The sequence below is a fragment of the Cavia porcellus genome, unplaced genomic scaffold (genome assembly GCF_034190915.1).
Source record: "Cavia porcellus strain 051 isolate PalLab524CR breed Dunkin Hartley unplaced genomic scaffold, mCavPor4.1 scaffold_15, whole genome shotgun sequence".
Taxonomy (NCBI): Eukaryota; Metazoa; Chordata; class Mammalia; order Rodentia; family Caviidae; genus Cavia; species Cavia porcellus.
The window spans coordinates 9,839,038-9,863,860 of record NW_026947498.1 but is presented as its reverse complement, the minus strand read 5'-3'; the positions used below and the strand labels follow the sequence as shown (position 1 = coordinate 9,863,860).

General features: G+C 52.0%; 1 long non-coding RNA gene across 3 annotated transcripts; it reads left to right on the top strand.

Annotated features, from left to right (window-relative positions):
• The first annotated feature begins 11,076 nt into the window (after window positions 1-11,076).
• On the top strand, window positions 11,077-17,775 carry LOC106026260 (uncharacterized). 3 transcript variants are annotated; one of them, XR_002789806.2, is made up of 4 exons: window positions 11,077-11,224; window positions 12,474-12,573; window positions 16,002-17,273; window positions 17,514-17,775. It is a non-coding gene; the product is annotated as an uncharacterized LOC106026260 (long non-coding RNA). The 3 variants fall into 3 exon arrangements; XR_001199867.3 differs by having other exon boundaries at window positions 12,474-12,716; XR_002789805.2 differs by having other exon boundaries at window positions 11,077-11,380; window positions 12,474-12,716.
• The last annotated feature ends 7,048 nt before the right edge of the window (window positions 17,776-24,823 follow it).

Sequence of the window (24,823 nt, the reverse complement as noted above, 5' to 3'; positions counted from 1 at the left end):
TGGTTCTTCAGTGGGGTCTCCTCACTAGGAAGTGTGAATGGGAGGCAGATACAATTTAGAAAGGTCAGCAGTCTTGAAAGGAGAAATCATGGTTTCCTCCCTTACTTTAGACCCCTGTGGGTTTCTCAGTTCATTCCACGGTGTGGTTTCCCACTGGGCAAAGCACTTGCTTTGCCAACAATGGTGAAGGTGCCTGGTCCCCCAGGCATTGAAGGGTTGCCATGGAACCCTGTGCTGGGGCATACAGGAGCAGGGTGTGACCTGGGGGTGGGGGTGTCTGTCCTGTTGATTCAGCCTCCCCACGGGGAAGAGGGCCGACAGCAAGCCTGCTCGGGAGGCCTCCTGCTCTACGGTCCTGACCTGAGGCCCCTCTTCTTTTATTCCAGTTCCCCGGGGTACTTGCTTCCTCACGCATCACCTCCTTCCTAAGAGACAAGCTGGCTGGCAGCATGGCATTGATTCAAGGAAGGACAGAACAAAATCTGAAATGAGTCTCCTTCCAAGACCTTGCCATTCCTGGTGCCTGGCACTGGCTCATGGTTTCACCTCAGTCCCTGAGGGGCACTTTCTGCTCATGTTCGTTATGGACTCTGTGATTGGCTGATGCTCCCCCACTTCTAAGAGCTGCTTGTGGGTACAAAATGACATCCGAGTTATGTGTCAGATAGATGTCAGCAGCTGTGCAGCAGACGTTAGCTGGGCTGAAGAAAATCAGATCAAAATCATAGGGCGTTTCAATCAGGTTTCGTCCCGCTTTTAAGTTAGGGCAGAGAACATCCCTTCTCCAAACATCCACACACCTTCCAGGACCCTGCCGCATGCTGAAAGCTAACTGCTCCAACAGCCACTCATTCCTGAGAGGGTCTTCTCGTCAAGGCCAAAGTGGGAGCAGCTGGTGTTGGCCAGAGGCTGCTGCTGACCTGACTTTTTATGCTGCTGTTTTGAATTAACAGAAATTTCGGCTGGGGGTGATGTGTCTTCTAGGCATAGGGCACAGCACATGTAGGCATGCATATGTGCACACATGCACAAATGCACACGTGTATGCACACATATACACCAAGAAGCTGGACACTGGTTCCTTTTGAGTGTAAGGCACTCAAAGGTACAGTTACACAGGAAGCCATATTATTTAACAGAATTCTATCAGTGCAGCTTTGAGTCACACAAAATGACAGTGTGCTTAGGTGCAAATAGCAGTAGTGGACGTTTTAACCCCCAAATCCAGTTCTCACCAATTTTTGAGACATGGGCAACTTGGCTGGCTGGAGGAAAAAACCTGGGAAAAGCTCTTTCCCAGTTCCTCCTGTCTTCCTACCTGGGAGCCTGGGTGGGTGTGGGCCTGCGTGCAGAGGGGCCTTGCAGGTGGAAGGAGTCTGCTGGAGGAAGAGATTGCCACGGGTTAGCAGAGGGCTGGGTGTCGTCAGAGGTCCCGAGGAAGGAGGCTGGGTGACTAGAGGACAATGGGTTGGAGGGGACACAGGGCTGTCCTCAGAGCAGGGCCACAGGCGTGGAGCGGAGGTGCCTCTGGTACGCAGAGGAGGAGGAGGCTCATCCCCAGAGGTCCAGAGGAGCCCTGAGACCTGATGTTGCCTGGGAGACCAGTGCTGACCTCAGACCTCCAGAATGCCACTGTTCAGGACACACAGTCCATGGGCAGCCACAGGAATGGCAGTCTCCCTCCACGTGAGCTGCAGGGGTAGCTGTGCAGGTCCCAGGTGCTCTTGGGTTCATGTATGCTGTGGCTGTGTGATCTCAGGGCCCCTTTGCTACCTGTCACCTGTCTCCTCTCATACCAGACAGATTTTCCTTCCCAGAAGATCCTCGGTGCAGGCAGAGCAGGGCCAACTGGCTTCCAGGATTCTTTTTTAAAAAGTCCATTTCATTGCAAAGAGAAAAAGAAAACAAAATTTCAAAACACGTCAATCAAGGCAACAATGGTACATACATTGTGCACTGTCACCCCCAAATCACTCACCCAGGGCACAAGACATCTGCTTCAGTTGTCCAAAAAGCAGCACAAATCTTTCTCTGCAGCGAACTCAGGGAAATCAGTAGTATAGTTGTCCTAACTATGTAGATGTTGTTTTGGTTGCTTTTCTCTCATCGCTGAGACAAAATAACCAATCCCAAAACTTAGGGAAGGAAAGTCTAGCAGTTCTCCCTTGCACTTTTGGTCTCACACTCACAGCTTCACACACTGCTCTCCAGGGGACACTGCCTGGCCTCCCAGGCCCTCTGAGATCGGGGTGGAAGTCCTTTTAACCTTGGAACTCTTGCGTTTTGCACGTGCCTAAAACCAGTGCCCTGTGGATGATGCCAAGGTCCACTGCCAGCTGGAGTGGTTGGCTTCCAGGATTCCCACACACAGGCTCACTCATGTCCACCCATGTACAAACACACACATGCACTTGTGTCACACTTGGACCACTGCCACGGCCTCCTAAGTGCACGTGCACAAGTGCACAAGTGCACACACACACACACACACACACTCGTTAGGGATGTGTGAGACTTGCTGTTATCTGACCCTCCCAGCAGAGCTCGCAGTGCCTGGGGTCCTGGTGTGTGGCCCCAGCTCTGTCTCCAAGCACAGCCCCACTGCTTCTCTGAAGCCTTGTCCTTGTGGGCCCTGAGGCTTCTAAGGCTGGTGTGACTTGGCAGGTGGGGCAGCAGAGGAACCACCCTGGACAGGGCCTTGTTGGGTCACTCTGATGGGGTGAGACTCAGGGCTCAGTGACAGAAAACCCCCATGTGGAGATGAGCAGGGGTCAGACTTGGGCAGGATTTGGGCAGGGTTGCCCACCAGGACAAGGCCACAGCCTCCACCTCACATGGGTGTTCAGTCCCGTTTGCAGTGTGCTGGGGCAGTGGGGCCGGTTCTATTTCCAGAGCAGAAGCCCGGCAGGGGCAGGGAGTGGTATGCATGAGAGGCCGCATCTTGGGCCTTGCGGGGCTGGGATCCAGGTCTCTGACTTCCAGGCCTGGACAGTGTCACTGGAGAACCTGGGCCCTGGGGCACTGTCAAAACAAAGAAGGCAAGAGCTCGGCTGAGCACAGCACACACAGCCTGTCGCTCGAGTGAGGCCACTTGGGGCCAGGGTTCTGTGGCCCCACTGACTGCACGAGGCTGCAGTGTCCAGGGCAGGGAGGCCACATGCTTGGAGCTGGGTGCTGGGCTCTGCATTTGTTACTGTGGCAACGAAGCAGGCCTGAAAGGGAGCGGACCCCAAGGCACTGCCGAGAGATGTTGGCCACGTGTGGCGTTGGGTGTAGCGGGCATCAGCAGAGTCCGTGCAGGGGCTGGAATGACAAGTGGCTCATGAACGGGAGGCGGCACCCAGAAGAAGAGCCGTGGGCACAGGAGCTGAGAAGCAGCCATTGTTGGCTGGGTCCACAGGCCATGCTGCCAGCTGGCCTTACAAGGGGGAGACTCAGCCGGGCTCCCCTGGTCATCCCAGAGGCAGAGATGCTGACTGCATGCATATGAAACTTTAGGAGGGCTGGTGACAAGCCTGGCAGTGTCATCTTACCAGATGTGCCCCACGGGCTCCAGGGTCCAAAGAGCCTGTGTGAGGTGTGGCACCTTAGCCATCCTGGGCTCCTTGCCTGGGCTTTGCCAGAGATTTCTGTGTGAATGCAGGTGGGCTGGACAGGTGTTCCCTGGACAGTTGCCCTTACATCTACATTGGAGCCCTTAGCATGTCCACTGACCCCTGCCTGGCTGCACTGGCTGTGGAGAGGTTTAATTCCGGGCAGCAGGTGGGGTGGCTCATAGGTCAGGGCTGCTGACACCATGGTGGCTCTCAGTGGTCAGTCAGATCCAGCTCTCTCTAGGCTCCTGGGGTGACTAGACTGAACATGTGGGATGAGACACATATGCCCCTGTCATCCCCCAGGGCCGCTGTGATTCAGGCGAGAAGTCACTTTGCTTTGGAACCTGTTGATGTGGAAGTCACTCTAATTAGGACAGAGACACTGAGTTTTCCAAGCAAATAACTCTTATCACTGTCACTGAGAGGAGACATCTGCTTGTTTTAAGGCTTTAGTGGCCCATGGACAAGGACCCAGGTGGGGCCACATGTGTCATTGACTGCCCACAGGATGCCTTACGAGGTGACTTTCATGCCACAGCCTGGGGGTGTCCCTGCCTGGATTCTGGGTCAGCTTCCAACCTTTTCTTTGTTCTGCCTTCCATGCCTGTCCCTGGGTCTCTGTGCTCCAGGACAGCAAATGTGTCAGTGGTTCAGCCTTAGGAACATGTAACATTATACATGCTAACATATCACATGCCACATTGTTACGTGCACTTTTATTTCCAATGTTTTTTTGCCTTTCAGACAGTCTCCCCCTCAAAAAGAGGAACAACCCATTCTAGAATCTGACACAACTTTAATTCCTCTGAGCATTGATGCCCACAGCAGGTTCAAGATGGTCTCCCAATCAGGCCCTTGCAAGGCTGATGCTGGGATTGTGGCTGGAATTGTGCAAGAACCATTGACCTCGGGAGCTGAGCTTTGCAAATGTGCCCTCTGTGGGTGAACACAGCCCTGACCTCTCCCGTCTGCTACCAGCTCAGGCCGCTGCATCCAGGACCACAGACACGGCCCACCGTCTGGAGGGACAAGAGGCCATCAGGACTTCCTCGGGCCCCTTCCTCGGCCTGAAGACTGCTGTCCTCATGCACACATCCTTCTGTGCCACTGGAAGACAGACACACAGGTGGCCTCTTCTTCTGCACAGAAGGACACAGCCTGTCGGGTTCAGTCCCACCCTTGTGATGTCACTTAACCTTAGTGACCTCACTAAAGGCTCTGTCTCCAAACATAGTTGGAGGTTTGGGCTTCGGTGTATGACTAGGGACATTTGACTGCCTATAATAAGGGTGTCATTGCTGGAAATGGGAAGAGGGGGTGGCCTGCAGAATGGTGGCCCTCAAAGATGCTCAAGGATGTGTTTCCTTACAGGACAGAGTGTGAGGGGTGGTCGAAGGGGGAGGCAACAGGAGGACCAGAGCCCTGCAGTGAATAAACCCTTAGCAGCCACTGCTGACTTGGAAGGTGGAGGCTATGAGCCAAGGGGTGGAGGCAGACATGGAGCTGGAGGGCAAGGAGACAGACAGTCCCTGCTGGTGGCGTCCACCAGGGGGAGCCACGGGCCCCTCCGTTCCCTTGGCACCATCAGCCATCTGTGCATCTTGGGCCAGGTATGGGGCTCAGCTGCAGTCCCAGCAGCTCATTGCAGAGAGGCAGGAGCACAGGAGCCTGGGATAAGAGAAAATGTCAACCTAGGCACAAAATGACAACAAAAAGAGTTTCAAAAGAAAAAAATTTACTACAAAAATTTCATAAAGTGTCTTCATAAGAACAATTACAACTTTTTTTATTTTAAAGAGGGTAAGACTAAACATACAAAACAGAACAAAATAGATCATAAGGAAACAATTTTAAGAAACATGGATTTCAGGGACTGGGGATTTAGCTCAGTGGCATGAGTGCCTGCCTTGCAAGCAGGCAGTCGTGAGTTCGATCCCTGGTACCGATAAAAAGGAAAAAGACCAAAAACAAAACAAAACAACAACAACAAAAAAAACCCACAAAAAAAAATCCCAAAAAAGCTTCCTATTTAAAAATACTTAAAAAAAACCATGGATTTCAAAGCAAGTCGACCGAAGATCTTCACTGTCTATCTTATTGTCTCTAGTTTTCTTCCAAATAGTTGTCCTTATCTTCATTCACAGTGAATACACACTGCATATTATAGAACTAATCAAATCATTACAGGATGATAAAGGCTTTTTAGGTCTTCAAGATCAGACAATAGGGAAGTCAACAATGCTGCCATGTCTCTCGTTCTCTTCAAAATAGCTGTCCATATCTTTATGTACGCTGAAATTAAACATGAGACTAGACTAATATCACTCTGAACCGTAAATAATAGTATTGCTAGATTTTATATCATAATGCTACAGAATTAGCACTGGGTTTCTTAGTGACTCTTTGTCTTCAAAGTATCTGTTCATTACATCGTGTATTATATAATCTGTTCCCGTAAACAGTTTAGAAATTCTCCACATGTGTGAATCTCTACATGTATACCTATCCTTTCTGTATTATAGGGAAAAACAGATCAAAACAAGACAACAAAACAAATTCCTAGAAAGACATGAAAGAGACATATAAAACCACAATATTAGTTGATCTACAGTAGTTATTTTCAGTAGAATTGTTCACATCATCAGACATAATATAATTGAACATAGCATTATATAGCAGTTTTAATAAAAACACAACTTTGGAGATCTTGCAGGACTTCAAAAGCAGTTAATAATCAAATCAGAATGTGTATGTTATTACATCTTGTCATCTTCAGAGCAGTTGCCTCTAAGACTTGATACTATCAAGCATACCAATTCGAATAAAATCAGTCAAGACAAAACAGCGGTCTAACAAACCAGATTCAAATAAGATCAGTCATAGTAAGATAATGTAAGTAATACAGGACTTCAGTTTAAGTTAATAGGGAATTAAGGATATTTACCATAGTATATCCTGCTATTTTTGGGATAGCTGTCTGTGCCCTCAAATCTAGTATGAGTAGACAGACCGGAAAAAAATAAAATCAAACTAAACAGAGCAATAAGACTAATGTGGCTTTAAAATCCTGATACACTATTAACAATGTCCTCTGCCTTCCTTTTTTAGGCAGTTCCTCCCCTTTCCCTTTCTCAGGGTGCTTTGTATATTTTGGTTCCTACTAACTCCTTAGTTTTTAGATTAGGGGCGGCAACCTGTTATCTAGCTAAGTGGTGCTGAACCTTTTTACCTCTGAGCTTGATCTTGAGCTGTATTCCTTTACTTAGTAAAGCCTCAAAGTTTTCCTTCCTCATAGCTGAGTAGTTCTTCACTGCACAAAAGTGTCGTGTCTTTCCAAGCTATCTGCAGCTGCTGGATGAGCTGTCCCTATTTCTCTCTGGTTCCCTGTCACATAGAGCGTTATTTTCTCATCTTCGACTTTCAGCTTATTAACCCTCTTTCAGGTTGAGTATGTTTCCTATTCAGAGCATCTTAATGGATCCTATCTCCTGATCTACTCTGCCTGTGTTTCTTTTTGTTAGTGTATCAAGGCCATCTATATTAGAGATTATAGCCCACCTTTGCCTCATCTCTGCTATTTTATTTTTCTGCTATTATTTGTCCACTTTTCTCCTTCATTCCACTGTCTGCCCCGTTCATTGAGGCCTCTCTGCCACTGTTCCTGAAACCCTGGTGTTTTTTCTCTCTCTCTAGAATGTCCTTCAGTATTTTATGTAGGGTTGGATTGGTGGTCACAAACTCCCCCAGTTCCTCTTTGTCATGTAAGCATCTTATTTCTCCATTAATTTTGAGAGATAGTTTTTCAGGGTACATCAATCTGGGTTGGAGGTTATTTTCTTTCAGGGCTTGGACTACTTCACTCCAGGCTCTTCTAGATTTGATAGTTTGTATTGAGAAAATGGTTTTTCCTTTGTAAGTGATCTGCTTCTTTTCTCTGGCTGCTTTTTTTTCTGTTCTTGTGGTGGATTTCTGGGATCTTGATTATTATATGTCTGGGTGTAGATTGTTTTGGTTGTAGTTGGTTGGAGTTCTGTATGCCTCATTTATCTGGATATCATTACCTTTTCCTATGCTTGGGAAGTTTTCCTTAATTATTTCTGTGAATAGCCTTTGTAATTCATTTGTGGTTACTCCTGTTTCTTCGCTCACATTTTTTATTCTTAAGTTATAGATCCTCTTGTCGTCTTCTAGCCTTTGAATTGTTACTTCCTGGTTCTTTGTTATTTTTAAGAGGTCTTTTCTTTCACAATCACACATTGCAAATCTATCTTTAAGTTTTGAAAGGCTAACTTTAGTTTCTGTCAAGGCATTTTGCTGGCTTTCAATGGAGTTTTTAATTTCCTGGTAATCTCTTTGGGTCTGTTTCATGTATTCTAGATTTTGTTTATATTCTTCACCAAAGGTTTCTCTTCTTTTTCTGGCTTCCTCCATTCTTCCATCTGTGTCTTCTTGAGAGGGGCTTAGTATTTCTTTTATTAATCTTTTTATATCTTGCCTCACTTGGATTAGAATTTCAGTTTTAAGTTTATCTATGAGGTCACGAAGGTATTTCTTTATGTCCACTGATGTTGTGGCCAAAATTGCATGATTGCCACACTGGTTCTCTTTTGTATTTACCTCTCCTGGGCTTATTTTCCCAGGATCAGCAGTTGGAGGTTTTTTCTTATTTTTTTCTCTTGTCATGTTTCTGGTTTCTTTCAGACAGGTGTGTGGTGAAGGTCTCAGGCCCTCTTTGTATTGCTTATGGTTTTTCTGAAGTGTGCTGGCTGGGGGCTTGCTGCCCTCTCCAGTTTGCTGTTATCTGAGGTGCATGTAAGGACGATGCAGGCTGACCCCTTGTCTCTGAGCCAGTCAACCGGCGAGTGCCTTCAGCAACTTAGGCTGAGCTGTAAGACGTCACAGGTTCAGGACAGTTTCATCCCTGGCTATAGGGGCCCGACCAGGGGTGTGACCCAACCCAAGCAGGTCCCACCAGTCCTCTCTAGGCCAGGGCAGCTGACTAACAGCACTGCAGTTTGGGTTTAGGCCCGTTCTGCTCAACTCCAATATGTCTTCCAGCTGGCCATCACTGCCTCGGGACCCAATTTCCAGTACTCACCGAGAATTACTGCAGCTCTCCACCTTGGCTCCACTCCACGCTGTGCTGTGTCCTCCCACCAAGGGCCCAGGACTCACCAACTCCCGTTATTGGCAGCCGCGGCTTTATCATGACCCTGAATCACCCAACTCCACGGGGTGCGCAGCACAGCATGGGGCGGGTCCCAGTGAGCGCATCTGGCTCCAGCCCTCCACCCGAGGTTTTCCTTCCTCTTCTATTTTTCTTTTTCCTCAGTTTCCTCCTGGGTCGTGAAAATCCCTCTAATCTCGTCCGGCCCTCTCCATTCTAGCGTCTGGGCTGTTTTTCCCAGAGAAGCTCTCCACCCAGCGACCTAGCAACCTGTCACTTTCTTTCCCTCTCGAAAAATTGCAACTTTGTAAGGAAAATATTTTCATAAGATTTTCATTTTTAAGAAAAAATTTCATAAAAATTCTTTTCCTTAGGGAAAAATTTAACAGAAAAGTACAGAGCACAACATGAGAGACCCCCCCCCCAACCCACTGTCATAAGCGGCTAAGAGTTGCTGTTTTTTATGTGAAACAGAAATTTCGGCCTGCTCACAGCCATTCTGTTCTCTGCCACTAAATTCAGCTAACTCACATGATTTCTGATCAAGTTAAAGCCTGTGCGAGTGTGCTAGAGACAGCTTTGCTAGACATGCTGTGCGTACCACATCTTGCCCACTGTGCCGTGGCCTTCAGCTGTGCTGAGCTGCTGTGACTCCTGCTTGCCACTGTATAAAAATGACAAGCTTGTAATCAGCGCCTCAGACTTTAGTGATCACTCTCTGAGGACCAAGGGCGTTAGATAAAATTTCCTTCCTTCTCCTGAGCTCCTGGCTACTGTTGACTCAATTTTCCTACATTTGCCGTTTTTCCTGAAACAGCTATGACATCGGTCTCATTTAGCCTCTGTCTCTTACTCTTTCCCTTTGTTTCGCAGAGGCAACTTACCTCAGTGGTTTCAGTCTTGATTCTTAATGACAGGCAGCAGCAAAAAACCCATGATGTCATGGGTTCTTTAAACTTTTGCCAGGCTGAGGTCACCATTGGAAACAGCTGGCAGCTTGCTTTGCTTATGGGTGGTTGTGGGCTCTGCCCCACTGCACAGCTGCTCTGGCTGTTCATTCCCTCTTGTTGGGCACACAGGTTTTTTCAGATTCTTTCTATAGTAAAGTGTTGCTGGGTGTGGTGGTGCATGCCTGTACTCCAGCATTTGGGAGGCTGAGGCAGGGAAATCATAGTGAGTTCAAGACCAGCCTGACCCACATGGTGAGATCTTATTTCAAGAAAAAGTGTTGCTGGGAGCAACTCTGCACAAGGTTCGCCCTGGGAACCACTGAGGTTTGGATGGTGAACATCCCCCCAAAGCCCATGTCTCATGGCTTGGTCTGCAAAGTGGGAAGAGGTGGAACTCCCCGTAGCTGGGGCCGGGTTACCCGGGAGTGTACCCTGGAGAAGGACTGTGGGGCACCACCTGCCCCCTTGCTCTGCTCCACCATGCACAGGCCCTCCCCCACCTGTCTTACTGGTCTATCCAGTCTTGGCCTGAAACCTCAAGGCCCCTGAACCAAAATAAACCTTTCCTCTTTATAAATGCATCATGTCAGGCATTTCCTTACAGTAACGGAAAACTGGCTAATACAGGCAGAGGCCAGAGTCTCTGGGGAAGGTGCCAAGAAGTAGAAGAATTCCTAGGCAAAAGGATGTGCCCACAATCACTATTGCTAGATGCCACTAAAGTACCTTCCAGTGCACTGTTCCAGTGTGCACACCCAGTGATTAGAGATGAAGAGTTTGGTTCCTCCACTCTTGGTAACACATAATATCACCACATGCATCTATGATCTTCACTGGTTTGGTAGGCCGAAAAGAGCATTTGATGACCGTCTCAAATTCAGCGATTGTTGAAATGTTGGGTTTGTCTGGCTCTTGTTCTGCGAACTGTGCATTCTTCTCCAGATGTTTGCTTGTGTTGTTAATTATCTGATCGCCACTGCAGGGAGCAACGCTATGAAACACCCACCCATCGTGCGCCTTGGGGTGACCCCTGCAGTACCAGTGCGCTATTGCTGCCTAACAAACGGCTTCTACTAGCAACCTCCGTTGGTTGTCGGTTATTTCTCCAGAGGCTCCAGGGCTTCACCGCTAGTTAGTTACAGGGCTTACTGTGTGTCTCAGCCTCAGGAGAGGGCGGGCGCCAGGAGAGGCGGAGCCACCTCAACCTGGCCTTGAGAGCACCCCACCCCAGCCCCCCTCCGTCCCCCCTGAGCCCCGCCCCCAAGCCCCACCTCATCCAATAGGAGCACTCCATTCCTCCAAGCCCCGCCCATCGCATCGGAGTCCAGCCCGACTTCCCTCCCACATTCTCGGGCCCCGCCCCCCCAATCCCACCATAGATGCTGGCCCTGGCGGCTGCGGACCTCTGAGCTCCGGGTCTGGGGTCTAGGTGCGGCCTCGAGTGCAGCGGCCATATGTACCAGGACCGAGAGCCAGCCCCGGACCCGGGCCCAGCTCCGCGGCAGGGACAAGTGAGCAGGCGGGCGCGGTTGGGGGCGCGGGGCTCTGGGGTCCCTGCCCCTTGGCCAGACCTGCCGGCGCAGCCAGCTATCCGCGGCCTCAGGGCCCGAGGGTCGGTGAAGCGGAGCGGCTAGGGGGCCCCAGGCTCTGCGTGGACGTGGGGCCAGGTGTGCGATCTCCTGGTCCCGGGACTCTGGGCACGGGGGGGTGGGCCCCGGGGCGGGGTTGGGACTCGGGGTCTGCAGTGTCCGCGCGCTCTCGCCCTGCCCCCTCCTGCTGCCCACGTCTCGAGCCAAGCCCGCGGCGGTTGGGGATCCTAACGGTCGCGCTTCGGGGCGGGGGCGCGCAGCAACGTGCGCAGGGCCAGGACGCAGCCAGGGACTCGGTTCAGACCGCCCAGGCCCAGCGGGGCAAGGTCAGGATCCAGGCTGCGGCGCTGCCCGGTGGACTATCTGTGGACCGCGGGCTCCGTCCTGGCCCAGGGAGTTCGGGGACAGAGTGCCTTGGTGGGAGGTGCGGTGTCTCCGTGGCCCCCAGTGTGGCGTCGGGCCGTGGCTGCCGCTGTCCCTCTGGAAGCCCCTGAACATGTCTCTGCCTCCAAGGAGGCCTCGGCGGCAGGCACCCAAAGCCGGGACAGCCCCGTGTGGGGTTCATTGTGGGACAGGTTGAGTCTCCTTGGGGTAAGGGTACAAAGGCCTGGTGACAGCTGGGGTGGTGTCCTCAGCTGGGCAAACAGTGCTACTGCCCCTGAAACGTGCACGTGCGGACGGTATGTGTGCGTGCTTTACCTTCCGGAGCTGTAGAAATGGATGCAATGCCTGGGGGAGATGCAGGCCTGTCTAACGTGGCAGGTTGCATGACTGCCTCTGGTGGGCTCCCTCTGAGGCACACATGGAGGTGCCCAGGCCCACAGACAGCGCCACTTGGGGAAAGGTGTCAAGGAGGCAGACTGCACACAGGACAGGGCCCTCAGGGACTGTCAGACAGGGCCCAACCCCAAGAGGCACCTGCTCAGAGCCCCAGCAGGGGTCCCCGTGCTACTCAGGAATCGACCAGGAGCATGGACAGAGTTTGGGGGTGCTGAGAGTGTTTCTGGCCCTGGGTGGGTGGCCTGTGGGGTGGGAGAGGTGTGGTATCTGGGGTCATTTACTTGGGATGCCTGTGTGTTCACACTCACCATTTTTAAGTGAAAAGGAGGTGGGATTGTGTATGAAGCCCACGGCCAGTCCTGGTGACCATGTGGTGCTCCCCCTCCCGCAGGGCCGCTGGGACAACCCTGAGCAGTGCCCTGGTGTCAGGCTGAGAGCTGAGCCCCAGGCCTCTGGGCACCAAGATCCTGTGTAGCTGCCTGGCCCTTCAGGTGAGCTGGGCCCACCCTGCACCCAGCCCTGCCAGTCCTTCCCTGGACTCCCAGTCAGTATGCAAGTGAGGGAGGGAGGAAATCCACTGCTTTCCAGAGGCGGAGCAATCCTGGAAGCTTACATTTCAAAGATTTAACTTCTGGTAAGTGTGCATATTAATTTGCCCAAAGATGTAGTCAGGATAGGGAATGTTCCTCTCCCCCACCCAAACATTGGTCATTTCTTTGGAGTGGGGCTGTGGCCTCCTCTCTTGTACTCTGTAGAATGCATACTAAACCGTTGGAACTGGAGGCACCTGGGTGTGGAGCCTTGGCGCTGCCCACCCTGTCCAGGCCTCTAGTGACCACCGTGCTTCTCTCCTGCTGTGGAGTGTGTCTTGTTTGCTGGCACATGCGAGTGAGATCAGGCCGTGTGTCTTTCTGTGCCTGCCGATGTGAAGGTTTTATGCATCGGCTCACCTCTGTACATGGAGCACACTGTTCCCGTTGTTCCTGGGGAAAGGGACAGAACCCAGTCAGGCCTGGCCTTGCTGGAATGTCAGGATCCCGGCTCAGTGAAGCAGCTCTCACTGCCAGTCCTGCCAGCCTAGGCCCAGGCTCCCTGCCTTGGGGACTGGCCTCTTGGGAGTGATGGCCAGTCAGGGCCTTGAGGCTGCAGTCCTTGAGGGGCGCAGGTGTGACTGCTGAAAAGCTGGGGATGTCCCCTCCCCTCCGCGCTGCCTGCTGAGTTTTATCAGTAGTGAAGTGAGAGTTGGGCTCTGGCAAACACCTCCTCTGTGGCTGTAGTGAGTTACACTGATGGCTTTACACACCCGGAATCCCTCTCACACGCTCAGGGTACACAAGTCCTTTTCCACACTGCTAGTATTTTGTGGAGGATTTTTACACCTGCCTGAAAGAGAATTCATGTTCTGTCATTTTCCTTCTGACACTGTGTCTACTTTGGGGTGTTGGAGTGATCCTTCCTCAGAATGAGTTAGAATTCCCTTTGTTCTGTTTTCTGGAGGGTTTATAAAGATTTGGGGTCACTCCTCTGGAAGTTGTTCAGCTGAATCCCACCTGAGAACTTGCCCGGCTCTGGTCTGTGATACTGAGCATGTTGTAGGTCACTGATCCAGTTTCTCTCTCTTTTTTTTTTTTTTGTATTTTTACTGGTACCAGGGATCGAACACACAACCACAGGCTTGCAAGGCAGGCGCTTTATGCCACTGAGCTAAATCCCCAGCCCCCAAAATGTACCATTTAAAGCATTTTTTTTTCCGGTACCAGGGATCAAACGACCACCTGCTTGCAAGGCAGGTTGCTTATGCCGCTGAGCTAAATCCCCAGCAGTTTCTCTTGTAGATGGAGGCTGCCGGGACTCTGCTGCTCCTGTATGTATCTCTGGGTGTCCTCAGAGGGAGGCAAAGGGATGCTGTGCAGAATTCCTGGCTCACACAGTGGGACACATGGACAGACAGAGGGGCAGACGGACCTGATTGTTGATTTTCAGTTCAGGCAGATTGTTGTAGTTGTTCCAGGGATGGAGCCCAGGGGCTGCCACAGGCTGGGTGGGTACTGACACTGGGGTATGGCCCTGCTGAGGACGGAAACCAACCTCCAGGCTCCTTCCAGGCCACATGCCCCCGGAAGCCTTCCCCTTTGCTTGGTGATGGTCAGGATTCCAGGCTCACGGGCTGCCTGCTGTCACTGGGGTTCACTCGCTTCTGGGCCCTGTGTGTGTACCTGCAGCACCCCGGGCATGTGTGTCTTCACATCAGGTCTGTGCATTGCTGAGGCCTCGCTCACTAGGGTGAGGGAGGTCACACTGGCTCCTCCCACTCCTGCTCAGCGCCATGTCACAGCATCACCAGGAGACTTCATTTTTAAATTGTTCCTTTCTGATAAAGGGGATTTCAGTTGCAATGTGTTTTTTCTTTTTGTTAGCTAATGTTTGCATTCCACAGTGGTCACATTCTCTGTGGAGATTGGTCGTGTGCATAACACGTCTTCAGTCTGTTTGTCCCTTTTCTTTTGGCAAAAGATCTATCTTGCTGTTTTTTATTTTGCCCTTTAATTTACTTACACTTTGGCTTTCTCATGTAAGAGGAACCATGTGATATTCAAGGCCATGTGTCTGCTTTATTTCACTTTATGGTCTCAAGGTACATCTGTTTTCCTACAAATCCTGTGAATTTCTTCTTTATGTCTGAGTAGAACTCCCTTGTTGGTGACCATCTAGGCTGCTCCTAAAATTTAGCTCTGTGAGTTGTGCTGCTGGCCATCTGCTATTTGTCTGCTTGCGTTTACTTTTTCATGTACTTGTTTAATTTCCAGGCTACCTTTTGGGTACCCATCGCATCTTCTTCAGATCATGCTGCTGTGTGTAAGGAAAGCTTTGCCGACTTTTCAGTAACTGGGCCTTTGCTGGGCCCTGTGACACAGCCCATAATCACAGCACTCCCGGAGGCTGAGGCAGGAGGATCACAAGTTGATTCCAGCCCGGGCAATTTAGTGATTTAGTGAGACCTTGTCTCAAAATAGAGAAGGGCTTAGTTTTAATACCCAGAACAAAGGCTCTGGTTTTAATCCCCAGTGCCACAAAACAAAACAAAAATCCAAACAAAACCATGCTCTTTTTCTTCTTTAATTTAATGCCTCCCTCACTGAGCTGCAAGGGTAAAACAGCAGAGTTTGCAGAGCTGGGCCAGAGCCCTGCTCGTCTTCTCGCTCTGCAGTGCTGAGCACGTGCCCCGGTGGGTCACCCAGCGTGCTTCGCTGTAGCTGTGTGGCCCGGCTGGAGTGTGTACTTCAGCCAGCATGAGTGGCCTTGGGGCTTCAGCTGACGGGTGCCCAGAGCTGGGGGAGGGGGGGACGTGAGAGGCTCCCAGGGGGAGCAGGGCTGTGTGTGGCCATGCTGAGGAGGAGGCCCAGCTTGGTGCGTCAGTGCAGTGGCCATGCTTGGGCCTCGAGGACACAGGGAAAGGGGATTTCTGAGCTTGGTGAGTCCTGGCTCGCTGTGTGCCGTCACCTCGGGGCAGACTGAGACAGGCTGCTTATTCTGTAGTTACAGGGAGATTCTGGGCAATGGTTTACTGGGTGTGTATTTGTTTGCCAGTTTCTTTGTTTTGGTTTTACTTCTGTTGAGGTCTAATTAACAAGCTGTGTGTCAGGGTACACATGGTGGCACTTTGATCTGTAGGTGTGCAGTGAGAGGTGAAGCCGAGAGTCCTTCTTCTGACCCTCCTGATTACAGACACACAATACTCGATTACACCCAGGAGCGCACCCTTCCCTCCCCGCAAAAGGCTGAACCCACAGAAAGGGGAGTCACCAGGAATCGGGAGGTGGGCGGGATGGGGAGACAGTTGCTGTGCAGGGACCTGCACATCAGGCTGTGACAGCGCTCTGCAGGGCCCCGTATAACCGCACTGCTTCACATCATCCAGACAGAGCCTCCGTGCCTCCGAGCTGCCCGCTGGTGTCACTGTGGTCGTGGAGGTGCGGCGGGGATGGTGCTGGCAGTGAGTCCGGGATGCTGAGCCAGAGCAGAGACCACGCTCGAGTGACAGTGGGGCAGCCTTCAAAGCTGCCCTTCAGGTGAAGGCTCCCGCAGGACCCCACCGGGACCTAAGACCTGCGGACATGGCAAGTGTGGCCGGTGCCACTGGCTCAGCTCCTTCCCCCAGGACTGCTGTGGCCTTGAAAGTCCTGCTTGAGACACAAAGGGCAGCTCCTGCTTACTTCCGCTGAGATGGATCCAGCAAGGCTGTGTCTCTCCAACCAGATGGACTCATTTCTAGTCATCGAAGCAGATGACCTGGTCTAACAGCCCGTGGGGCGCAGGGCACTGTGCGGCCAGGGTGCCTGCTCAGCACCCTTTGCCACTGCCACGCCGAGAGTGGCACCTTCTGGAATCGTGGCCAGGGGACATCCTGCTGGATGCCAAGGGCAACATGAGAGCCAGTAACTCCAGGCTGGGTACCAGGTTCCCTGGGGGCAGAAGCTGGCCCTGTTCCCCAGCATTATCCTCAGGCAAGGAGGGTGATGACCCGAGGCAGGTGTCTGGGGCCTGGGGTGTCCTATGCTCCCTGCTGTTCACTTAGATGCTGGAGCCTCAGGTGAGGAGTGTCCTGGAGGGACAGCCAACCCCCTGTTCCCTCTCCTCGGATGCACAAAGCCCCATCTGCCAGCTTCTCACTCCGAACCCCAGGCCCAGGCCTATACTGGACACACCCCTGGGGCCCCTGCCCCATTCCTTCCCCTCTGGAGTTGTCCCCAGTTGCTGGAACCTCGGACCTTGAAGTTCACATCTCACATGGGCTGTGCCCCTCAGGTGATGGATGAGACTGATGACTTCCTGGCCCCGAGGCTCATGCTAGAATGCTAACCACTTTGGGGTACAGGCAGCGCCCTCCGCGTGAAGCCCGCCACCCCAGGGGTCTGCCCTCTCGGCTGGCCTCCCGAGAAGGGGCCAGTGAGCCTACCCTGTGTCCAGGCCCTTCAGGCCCACCCTTCACCTCTGTGGCCTACAGATGAGGACCCTGATCCCTGCAGGGCCACAGCCTCTGCTGGCTATATGAACTGTGAGAAGCACCTGGGCTGCCGTAGGTGCCCACATTTGGACCTTTTGCTGCTCCTGCCGGTCAACCAGCCGGCAGCAGACACACACACACTGTGCATAGAACCAAGGGACTGGACAGCAGAGATGTGGACAGGAGGTAGGAGTGCAGTCCAGCTGGGTGTCCTGCATGCTGTTTTGCCCGATGGCTGTGCTATATCCCTGTCATCTTACAGGGACCAGGGAAGAAAGGGGAAGGTGGGGAGCTGGTGGAAGGGCAGTGCAGGCGGATGGGAGCAGTGGGCTGTAGATCTAGTGTGGGGCAGGGCGACCCCAGGCGAGGTGCACTCCCTGTAGAGTTCAGAAACACAGTGGATGTCACATGTCCCTGCATTTTCAGTGCAAAGCAGAAGACCCTGAACTCCATGGATTTTGCAGAATGAGGATCGGGCAGGTATGGACTCCAGCGGCTGCAGAGGGAGCATGGCAGGATGTCCAGGCTGCAGTGCATCTGGCCAGCTGTGAGGAGACCACCTGGGCTGCCTAGGACCAGGGGTGGCTCCCCAGCCCTCCTTCCCTGTTTCTGGGATATCGGAGTTGGTTTTCAGTAAACTAGTTTCTTGTAATAAAACTGGACCCACCTGTGATGGTCCTGCAAGCTCTTTGCTGTCTTCTGTGGTTCCTGGCCCACCAGGGCCTGCACAGTGGTGGTCGTCAGTACCAGGGCTTAGCTGAAAGCCCAAGAGGCAAGCTGACTTCAGATTCTGACACAGTGACCAATGGATGGCTACTAGAGCTTGCCAAGGGACAGGGTGCTGAGCTGCTATGTCATGGAGCCACTGCAACCCAAGCGAAGGTCGAAGAGAGCAGGGCTCCAAGTGTCGGTGAGGGTTGCAGCAGCCAGGACCTTACTGGCCTTGGGCCCCTCCCCCCCCAGTCCCATCCCCACCAGGGATCTGTGCCCCAGTCATGATGGTGGTGTCCAGAGTGGGATCGTAGCACAATGTGGCCCTGTGGAGGTCTGGGCCCTCGGTGGAGTGCAGGTGGGGCGGTGATGAACGCGTTGCTGTGAACTTTCCACAGTGTCTCGGGGGCAGAGTGCAGTCCAGTGCATCCGCCCTCATCCCTCCAAGTGTCTCACCTCTACTGATGTTGCTATGGCAGTGCAGAGGCCGGGTGGCTGGACTTTATAAAACAGGCACTAGGGCTGGGCCAGAGTGAGGTGGCCTGGGGCAGAAGCTTGGGAGGTTCATACCAGGCTGGAAGAAACCAGCAGCCACCTGCTCAGTGTGGGCTGGCCCAGAAGCCCCGGAAGCAGCGGGGCCTGTCCTTGCTGCCACTGTGGCTTCTTTCAGTATCGGGGAGGACTCAGTGGCCACTTGGTTTATGTTCAGTCTCACACTGAGCCCAGTGGAGCAGAGGTCTCACCAGCGGTGGACAGACAGGGACTCAGGGTAGCCACGTCATTTCATGGATAGGCATTTCCAGCCTGGCTGTGATCTGCTGTGGTAACACAGGCCATGGCCTTTGCCAGGGACCAAAGTGACCAGCTGGAAGCATGGATACTTCTTTTCTTGCTTTCTATTTGTCCCCAAATGCCCAGCTGTCCAGCTGCCTGTGCTTGTGTGTCTATCCCACTGCAGGGACATGAGTGTCCTTCCTGCCCCAGAGTTCCCCTGCTGATGCAGCACCCAGAGAGACCCAGGACTGAGCCACTGGGTCAGCAAAGTCCAGGCATAGACAAGAGGGTCATAGACAAGAGGCATAGACAAGAGAGACAGACAGGTGCTACCTTGGCTTCATGCCACAGCCCTGCTGGAAGTGCATTGGCCATGGCCCCACTGTGGGCCCCGGAGGCAGAGGGGTGTCTTCCTTGTGGGTTCTCCCCAGCTGGCAGGGCCACCGCCCCTTGGTTTTCCCTGGATTCCTGAATTATCTCTCTCCGTGGGCTCCAAGTCTCAGTTCAGATCCTTCCTGTGTCCATGGGACCCCCTCCTCCTCCTCCTTCCTCATGTTGCTGTACTCCAGGGTCTGGACACTGAACTTGGGGGGGCTCTTTCTTCACTGCTCACTGCTGTGCCATTTTCCTGTAGCTCTCTGTAATGCATTTTATTAATTTAAAGATTATCCACATATTCTTATCAGCCCTTTTAGCGGGCCTGCTATGCACAAAGCTGCAGAGCTCAGAATGTGGGCACCCTTGGGGGCCTGCCCACCTGACCACTGCCTCCAGCTCCCTGCGGTGTTCATGTGTGTGTCCAAATTTCTCTCATTTCACAAGGACCACGGTCCTATTGAATTAGGGGTCACCTACTCCAGAATGACCTCCTATTGGCTTAGAATCTGGAATGATTCTATTTCCCAATAAATTCACAGTCTTAGGTGTTGGGGATGAGGGCTTCAGTGTACAAAACTTTGCAGGGAATGGTTCATCTTGTAGCAGTGCATCTCTAAGCCCTGGACAGCTGTGTTGAAGATAACCTACTGCAAACTCCTGTGGTTCTGCGTTTTACGTCGTGTGGGTTGATCTCCAACCCGGCATATGCTCACTCTTCTGATGTATGCCCAGCTCTTGGCTCCCATGTGTCCAGAGACCAGGTGGACAAGAGAAATGGTCACATGAGTGGATACCTGTGTCAGAAGACCAAGAGGTGGATCTGGTGGACAGCCGGAGCCCTGTCCCTTCCCTGTGCCAGCTCCAGCTAGCTGTTGCTGAAGAGTGTGGATCCAGCACTGTTAAATCCTCTAGTTTTCCATGGTCAGGTGAAAATCTGAACTCTTCAGGGAATTTCCCTAATTGTGAATCAGCAGCACCTGGACGACACTTCTTGACTAAAGAGCAGTTACTTTCACTTTGGCTAAACCCGGCCGGTCTCTATGCACTGATCCACATAGAACTGGCCGGGCCATCTCCTTTCCCCTTCAGCTGGCTCTAAGCAATGTACCAGGGCTGGCCGAGGGGCTGCTTCGTAATCTTTGAAGCCAGACAGCAGCACTGTTCCCCTGTCCCGCGACTCCCATTGAGAAACATGGTTGAGCCGGGTGGGATAAAGAGCCCAGGGCTGTCAGCTGGGTTGGGCCTCAAGATAAGAGGCCATGACTTCTCAGGGGAGAAAAGCTTGCACAGCAGAGCTGAAGCACTGGCCCCAAAACGTCAAATGCTGCCTCAGTTGGTTATGCAGCTCGCTCTTTCTGCACACCTTTCTTTGCATGCTTCAGAGATACTTCCGGGGCTCCTGCCAGCCCAGCTCACAGCACTCAGGCCTCTCCTGCCATCCTCCCGGTCACTCACTCTCCAGCCATTGCTCTCTTCATGAATTAATAAAATCCAAGTTGGGCCCTGCGTCAAGGCCTTGGATCTGAGGATCCTTCATCCTGGCCGGACTTAGGACCCCTTGGCCGCCCATAATTATAAATACCCTTACTGTCCTTATTCTTGCTGTAGTTTGCACTGGAAGTGGTAGATGGGAATTAACATGTTAGAATTCCAATTACAAATATGCACTTGCCAGATCGTGACGAGGGGATGGGAAAGGGTATGGTAGACTAGACAACAACAAACAAAACAGGGTGGGCCTGGAACTGCCAAACTCCAGTGTAAAGTCTGTGCTATAAATTAGGCCATGCTCAACCAATCAGTAAATGTCACCTCAGAGTCACAGTTAATCTCCAAGAGAAATAATCCACAGCCCTCCCCCAATTCCAAGGAGCCAAAGTCAAATACAGGGACCCCTTCTCTCCTCATCTGGAAAGCTCGGGGAGGCTCTTGCTCTGGAATAGTGAGGAGCAGCAGTTACTCAGGGCAGTGGTCACCTCTTCTGCTTAGGTCCTGAGGACACCTGCCAGTGTCTGAGCCCGAAGTGACCGGAGGGTCGGCCGCTCCAGGATGCTTAGGCCTGCTCTGGTCAGTGTCAGCGCTTTCGGGTAAGCACTGTGTTGTGCTGTGTTGTTAGCCTTCAAGTTGAGGCTCACTTATTCTATCTTATTTAATTTAAAAGAATCTAGTTTATTCCCTGCCGAGCCCGTATGGGAAGAGGCACCCACAGCTCTGGCCTCACCTGTTCTTTCTTTAGCTTTACTCTGACACGGCTGCAGGCACAGCTTGGCTCTGTGTGCTGTGCGCCCTGTGTCTTTGCTGGTGCACACCGAATGTTCACCCAGCACGCTTATTTCCTCTCCCTCCCTCAGCTTTCACCTGCAGTTTGCGAGGCGGTCAGAGACCTCGTGACTCTTCACCCCTGAATACCTCTGCCTGCTCGGCATAGGCACGAGGCCGTGTTCCCACAGAGCGCTAGCATAATGGTGGGCGGTCAGGACATTTCACATCCACAGGACGCCACACAGTCCACATTCAGACTTTCTCAATTTCCCTAAGAATGTCTATTACAGCTACCTTCTTCCCAAACCAGTACTGCCTTTGGCTGTCAGGTTGTTAGTCTCTTTTAATGTAAGTGGCCCTCTGACCCTCTTTTGTCCCTCCTGATCCAAACATGTTTAAGGGGCCAGTCCATGTTTGTGAGATACCGCTGTACCTGAACTTGTCTGAATTATCCCATTACACTTTGATTCAGGCTAAATGTTTCTGGCAGGATGCAGGTAATGTCCTGTGGGCACATGGTAACAGTTTTCTCCTTAATTAGTGACAGTACTGACACTCCGGTTAAGGTGACTTCAACTGGATTATCCTACTGTAAAGGCACCATTTTGCCTTTCTGGTTAATGTCTGATCTTAGACACGTGGGTTCTCCTGACTTTCCTGAGCCTTTTATTCAATAACGTCTGTGTTCTCTGCTAAGCAGTTCTTTCTATATGTAGTAGCCAGGATCTTTCATATAGAAGACAGTCTCTTCTCTTTACAGTTTTGGGGTGTACTCCTTTTTGCTCCCTTGATAATCTGTCCCTGCCGTCGCTCCTTTGGGCCCTCAGCTGCGTGCAGGTTTGGCTGCAGGCACTCCTTCCGCTGAATCAGCGTCCTGGGCACGCGTCCCTATCAGTGTGTGTCTGTTCCACGCTTGCTTTGCACGTCGTCTGTCTCAGCCTGGAACCAGCCATTTCTCTAAGGAGCCAAGGACTCAGCTAAGCTAGTTACATATGATAAAGTCTGGCCTGGGCTTTAAAAGGAGATTGAAAAAAAAATCCATTTGCACCAAATGGAATCGAATCAACTGCTCGGAGCACAAGGTAATAAAGCATCAGACCGCTGTGGCCAGACTGACGGTGCCCTGGAGACATAGACTTTAGAGGTCAGCTGTCTGCACACTTCTTCCTCAGGGGAATGGCCAAGGGAGGGCCGTGGCCTGCCAGGGCAGAACTCCTCCTAGACCTGGCGGTGTCTTGGCTGCAGCAGCCGCAGGTGAGGGCTCTGCAGGCGGGCGGCGGTTTCCTTGCTTTATCGTGCTGTTGAGAAAAGGATAATTCGCTTCTCCATTACTCACCCACAGCCACAGCAGCTGGGGGTGGCTGCTTGTTGACTGTTTTCTGTGTTTTACTGGCTGAGGGCCCCAGTGCAGCCTAGGCTGGCAGAGCAGTGACCCGACGTGTGGCTGGCACAGAGGGTTTGCAGAGTGCAGAGAACTCGGTCTTTGCTGTCAGGTTCCTCAGGGACCTGTGATGATGTGCGTCTCAGCCAACCAGTGTTAATCTTTTAACTATCAGTGTGGCACTGCTCGGAATGCGTGTGGGCATGTGTCGTTAGCTTTAGTCTGAGAGGACCATCACGACAGGTTAAGGAGCCAGGAACAGAAACCTGTGAATGTCTGCAGCATCTGCAGTTTGAAAGACTTGAGCTTGAGGGGTCCCCTCTGCTTTGGGTTTAGAAGACCTGGATACTGGGGAGGGAGGGCTATGCATTTCATATGGGGAACCCTTGCTGTTTAGCATCACAGATGCACAGAAGTCCTTCGAGTTCCAGCTTAGTTTTTACCTCTGAAGTGAAACTTCAAGGGTAGCGTAGGGTTAGGGTTCTGCGGGCAGCAAAGGAACGGAGAGAGACCCTCACTGGGCTTGCTGGCTAACCCTGACTAGGAAGAGTTAAAACTTTATTGGTGGAGAATTAAAAGGAGAGAGAAGGAAAAACCAGGACTAGAAAAGCGCCAGATGGCCTTGGGATGAATAGCAGAGCACTTAGAGGGACAGCGGACAGGCAGAGCAGAGAACACAAGGGCTCAGACCAAGGTGGCAGCCCCTCCTGGCCTCCAGGAAAATGCAAAGAAGACCAGAGGAGGGGCTGCCAGTTAGGGGAGACTCTTAGTTAATTTATAAAAATATGGTCAGTGCTGCCTGGGGTCATGAGTGCTTCTGTTGGCAGACAGTTTTGTTTGCAAACAGGAGCGTTTGGCAAAATTTTGTTCTTGTTTTCAACTCTGCCTGTCTGTGAACTGAGGTTCCAGTGTGTATGTGTGAGCACTCTGGGGTCACCGTGTAGGTGTGAGCACGCTGGGGTCACTGTGGAGGTGTAAGCCCTCTGGGGTCACCATGTTATGCACCGCTGTACACATGTGTCCGCTTGGTCACTCACTTTAAGTCGTCTTTCTATAGATCCCAGAGACAGGTCGTTGTCATGGACAAACAGGCAGAAAGGCATCAAACAGAGCCCACCAAAAGACCCTGCATGTAGGCCATGGTGCCTGGGGCAGGTACTGTGGCCTGGAGCCACCTGGAGGCAGGCTGCAGAGTCATCGGGCTGTGACAAGTTCTGGGGGGACACGAGCTTCTCACCTGATGGAAGGAGCCAGGGACAGAGACCGGGGAGGCTGTGCTTCCAGCGCCCCGCACACTTTTTGTGGCGGCTTTCTGTCTTCTGCATCACCCTCCCTGCAGCGCCACCCCTGGCTTCATCACCCGTGTGAGGTCAGGGACCCGGCTAGCTGTGGCCCCGTGATGCTCACTGTGACAGGTAAAAGCACTGACAGAGATGGAAGCACCCTGACAGAACCCACGTTTGGTCCTGGCCAGCACACGCGGGCGGGGTCAGACAGGGTAGTGCCAGCCAGGTCGTGGGGCTCTTTGCCCCTCACGCTGCTGAGGACAAAGGGCACAGATGCCCGAGTCTCCTGAGCACATTGGGCTTCAGTGCACGTGGGATGTAAATGGTAAGAAATGTGACCATAGTTGTTACCTCACATGTGCTTGATTTACGTGTCTTTCTTTTATAAACTTCTACATAACATTCAGATGACGCTTAGCCCTCAGAGAAAGGGTGCCAGGCTCGTGGTGACCTGGGACCAGAGCTGTTTACTTAACTAGAGTTAGAAACTAATGATTAAAAACTGTGCACCAAATGGACACTTGGAAACCTCTGACACTAAGACCCCGCCCTTAAATAATCAAAACTCTGTCAAATCCACACGCTCAGTTTGCTTTTCTTTTCTTTTTTTGGTACTGGGGATCTGACTCAGGACCTTGCCCTTGCCAGGAAGGCGCTTACATGGCTGAGCTAACCCCCCCAGCCCTGTGCTCCCTGATTTCTAAGCCAGTACTTGCTGAGTATTATTAAAAGATCAATATTTTAAGAAAACCTTGTCACTTTAATCATAGAAGGTTGGATTTTAGTTTTCCACTGGTGTGTTAAAATAACATTTAAATTATAGTGACATGCACTGTAATACAAATTTCTTTTTATTTTTACAACTGTTCTTCTGTACCCTCTGCCACCCACCCAGGTCTCCTACAATTGTTTACCCCTGTAGTTTCTGTTCTACCTTCTCATGT